Source organism: Mastomys coucha, unplaced genomic scaffold, assembly GCF_008632895.1.
Source record: "Mastomys coucha isolate ucsf_1 unplaced genomic scaffold, UCSF_Mcou_1 pScaffold2, whole genome shotgun sequence".
In the NCBI taxonomy this organism is placed as follows: Eukaryota; Metazoa; Chordata; class Mammalia; order Rodentia; family Muridae; genus Mastomys; species Mastomys coucha.
This window is the reverse complement of record NW_022196902.1, coordinates 6,588,702-6,593,497: the sequence shown is the minus strand read 5'-3', so window position 1 is coordinate 6,593,497 and position 4,796 is coordinate 6,588,702. Positions and strand designations below refer to the sequence as shown.

The 4,796-nt window shown below is 44.4% G+C and overlaps 1 non-coding gene across 1 annotated transcript; it reads right to left on the bottom strand.

Annotated features, from left to right (window-relative positions):
* Positions 1-3,146: 3,146 nt before the first annotated feature.
* LOC116097956 lies at positions 3,147-3,252 on the bottom strand. Its single transcript, XR_004121621.1, has one exon. It is a non-coding gene; the product is annotated as a U6 spliceosomal RNA (small nuclear RNA).
* Positions 3,253-4,796: the final 1,544 nt, after the last annotated feature.

Genomic DNA, 4,796 nt, shown 5'->3' with positions numbered 1-4,796 from the left:
TCCATCATGCTTTGCTCAGAGCCTCCAATCCAGCCAGGAGGAAGGAAGCAAATGATGAAATGCCAGGTGGTCAGAGGCCATCTCAAAGACATCACTATTGAGAGCAGGGGCTGAAAGCCGGTCCAAAGCTGGTAGAGACAGAAGCCCCTCTGCCTACCCAGGATCAAATTAGACCCCTCCTCTCGGTTCACATTCCCACCTCTTAGTAGAGGATGCATGTGTTTGTCATGCCTCTGAAAATAAAAGAGGTGTTTGTGAAAGATGACCTGGGAGATTTTCCTGCATCTTCTTTACATAAGAAAATTGGCCCTGTGGTGTTCAAAAGCCCCAGGAAGAATAACTTCAAGCCCCAAACCACCAAATCATTAAAAGTGCCTTTGAAGGGTCCAAGCTCTCAGACATCTGAAAGGGGGAAGTGTAGAAGCTGAGTGTGGACTTTGTGTCCTTCTGGACCCAGCAGCATTATCAGAAGGACCAGGGAAAACATTAGTTACCATCAGCTTGACCCACCTCTGCAGAGACAAGCATGGTAACCCTGTGAATCCCTGCAGATGTGGTATAGGTTGGGTCCCACGGTTTTGAAGACCCACAGGTCTACCCTGACCCACAGGATGATAATTGTATCATACAAGGTCTCCACTATCACTGTTGTGACATTTCATTTTCCTCTTTAGATCATTTATGATCTATCCCAGGCAAACGTCCTTCAATGAACAAGTCAGTTTGGGGGCAAAGGAGAGTGTTTGTTGGGAGAGAGAAGAGAGATGTTCTCTGCGAAAGGACAAGTGCTACTGATACAGACCAGATGTGCTCTACCACAGGGGGATCACCTAACAATGTCAACCCCAAACCCTATCATACCTGGCAGATTACCAGTGCCTAGCGAACCTCATCTCACAGACACTGAAGCCGTTCATATGCTCACCTGTCACTCTGATGGAAGGGTCTCAGATTCCTGAGCTGTCATCTCAACATCTTTCCAGTTATTCTGGTGTAAAGCTCTTGGCTTCTTTATGTCATCAATCTCTTCAGGAAACACACCTCGCTAAACTGCATTCTTTACCTCATTTAGATTCAGCCTCAGGAGCTCTCAGGGAACAGAAGTGTGGCTCATGTATTTGTGTGTGGGTGTGTAGTTGCATGTGTGTGTGTGTGTGTGTGTGTGTGTGTGTGTGTGTGCATGTGCATGTCTGTGCATGCATGTGCTTATATGCACATGTGTGTATGTGTGTTCTGTACATGCATGGTGTGTGTGCATGTGTGTACATGTGTATTGTTTTTCAGGATATATTATGATAGGAGTGCCCTCTAGTCTGCTTCCTGTCAGAAATCTCAGACTTTTCACTCTTGTCAAGTCTCTATCACAATGTCAATTTGTTCCATTAGAATATTGCCCAGTTCTCCTGCATCTCTAAACTTCTACAAACATATAGCAAAGGTGTCTGAACCATGTGCCATCAGAGACACTCCAGCATCAGCACCATTGCTCCACATTAGATTTCCATTGCTGTGACCAAATGCGCAAGCTAATCATGTGATAAAGAGAAGTTTCCTTCTGACTCACATAAATATTGTAATTTTTTTGTTAAACTTACTCTCAAGTATTTATTCTACAAAGATTACATTCTTGATTTAATCCTCAGATTTTTTCTTTATTCGTGCATATAGGCATGTACTTGACTTGTACATTTATCACAGATCATGTATCCCTGCTGTACTTCATGAGTTTAAATGTTTTCATTTGTGTTTAGGTATTTCTATGTATAGAATCATGAGGGCAGTGAGCAATGATGTTCTCCTTTCATGTCACAAGTGCCTTTTCCTTTGTTGTTGTTGTTGTTGATGTTGTTCTAGTTCTTTCTGGACTCATTTTATTGGCTTCGGATCTCAAGAGCATGTTAAAGAAGGAGTTTTAATTTGGATTACTGTTACAGAAGACCATGACCAAAAGCTAGCTGGGGAGGAAAGGGTTAACTTGGCTTACACCTCCATATCATAGTCTATCACTGAAGGGAGTCATGGCAAGAACTCAAAGGGGCCTGAAACTTGAGACAGAAGCTGATGTAGAGTCCACAGAGGGATGTTCCTTACTGGCTTATTCCTTGGGCTTGCTCATCCTGCTTTCTTACAGAACCCAGGACCACTAGTCCAGGGATGGTACCACCCATAATGGGCTGGGCCCTCCCCTGCCAATTACTAATTAAGAAATTCTCCACAAGCAAGCCCACAGCCTGATCCTTTTTTAAAGTAATTATTTATTTACATCCCAAATATTGCACCCTGTCCCACAGCCCAGAGTTCTCCACCTCATCCCTCTTCCCCTTTGCATCTCAAGGGTGCCCCCATAGGCATTCTCCTTCTCTGGGGTATCATGTCTCTAAAGGATTAGATGCATCTTCTCCCACTAAGGCCAGACTAGCAGTCAGTCCTCTGCTACATATGTGCTTGGGGCTTCAGACTAACTCTTTGATTGGTGGCTTAGTCTCTGGGAGCTCCCAGGGGTCCAAGTTAGTTGTTACTCTTGTTCTTCCAATGGGGTTGCCATCCCCTTCAGTTCCTTCAGTCCTACCCCTCACTCTTCCACACCGGTCCCTGACCTCAGTCCAGTGGCTGTCTGTAAGTATCTGCCTCTGTCTCAGTAAGTTGCTGGTTAAGCCTCTCAGAGGACAGCCATGCTAGGCTCCTGTCTGCAAGTGCAACATGGGATCAGTAATAGTGTCAAGGTTTGGTGCCTGTCCATGGGATGGATCCCAAGTTGGGTTAGTCACTGGTGGGCCATTCCTTCAGTCTCTGCTCCATTTTTATCCATGCATTTCTTTTAGACAAACACAATTCTGGGAGTCCTGTCTAACTACTACAGGTGGTCTCTTCAGGTTCCATCTCCCCACTGTTGAACATTTTGGCTAAGGTCATCCCCATGGAGTCCTGGGAGCCTTGCACATTCCAGGGCTCTGGGTTTTTTTAGAGGTTCCCTCCCACCCCACTCCATACCTCTACACCCCCAGTGCAGCTACATATTTCCATTCGTTCTCCTGACCTTCTAGGCTTTTCTCCTGTCTCTCCCCTTATATGATTCTGCCTCCCTTTCCCCACCCCCTCCTACTTAGGTCCCTACCTCCACCCTGCCTCCTGTGTGTTTATTTAGTAAAACTATGGAATGCTTTGTGTATTTGCTTGTCATCCTTGCCCAGGGGCCCTACTAATCTTCTCTGTATTGCTCCATTTTAGTATATGTGCTGCTGAAGCAAGTACCCCATCCTGATTTTTTAAATTAATTTATTTATTTATATATTTATTTTTTATTCGATATTTTCTCCATTCACATGTCATACAATATCTCCTTTCCCAGTTCCCCCTCCAAAAAAAAAAACAAAAAACAAAAACAAAAACAAGACAAAACAAAAAACAACAAGAAGAACAAACCCCTGTTCCCTCCCCTTCCCTTGCTTGTCACACCCCTCTCCTGCTTACTGGCCCTGGCATTCCCCTACACTGGGGCACAGAACCTTTACAGGGCCAAGGGCCTCTCCTCCCATTGATGACCAACTTGCTCATCCTCTACTATACATATGCTGCTGAGCAATTAGGCCAACCATGTGCACACTTTGGTTGGTGTTTTAGTCCATGAGAGCTCTGAGGGTACTAGTTAGTTCATATTATTGTTTGTCCTAAAAGGGCTGCAAGCCCTTCACCTCCATCAGTCCTTTCTCTAGCTCCTTTATTGGGGACCCTGTATGCAGTTCAATGGATGGCTATGAGCCTCTACTTCTGTATTAGTTGGGTACTGTCAGAGCCTCTCAGGAGACAGCTATATCAGGCTGGATTGTTCTTCCTTCAGTCTCTGATCCATAGTTAGTCTCTGCAACTCCTTCCATGAGTATTTTGTTCCCCCTTTTAAGAAGGAATGAAGTGTCCACATTTTAGTCTTCCTTCTTCTTGAGTTTCTTGTGGTTTGTGGATTGTACTTTGTGTACTCCAAACTTTTGGGCTAATAACCACTTATCAGAGAGGGCATACCATGTGTGTTCTTTTGTGATTGGGTTACTTCACTCACGATGATATGCTCCAGATCCATCCATTTCCCTGAGAATTTCATAAATTCATTGTTTTTAATAGCTGAGTAGTACTCCATTGTGTAGATGTATTATAATTACTATATCTATTTCTCTGTTGAGGGACATCTGGGTTGTTTCCAGTTTCTGGCTATTATAAATAAGGCTGCTATGAACATGGTGGAGCATGTGTCCTTATTAAATGATGGAGCATCTTCTGGGTATATGCCCAGGAGTGGGATAGCTGGGTCCTCTGGTAGAACTATGTCCAATTTCCGGAGGAACTGCCAAACTGATTTCCAGAGTGGTTGTACCAGATTGCAATCCCACCAGCAATGAAGAAGTGTTCCTCTTTCTCCACAGCCTCTCCAGCATCTGGTGCCACCTGAGTTTTTTATCCTAGCCATTCTGACTGGTGTGAGGTGGAATCTCAGAGTTGTTTTGATTTGCATTTCCCTGATGACTAAGGATGTTGAACATTTCTTTAGGTGCTTCTCAGCCATTCGGTATTCCTCAGTTGAGAAATCTTTGTTTTGCTCTGTACCCCATTTTTTTTATTTTCTTTATTTACACGTAAATTTCTCATTCCCACTTTCCCCTCCAAAAAACAAAGAAACAAACATAAACAAGCAAAACAAACCCCTGTTGCCTCCCACTTTCCCGTGCCTGCCATCCTGCCCTCTCCCACTTTCTGGCCCTGGCATTCCCCTACACTGGGGCCCAGAACTTTCACAGGGCCGAGCT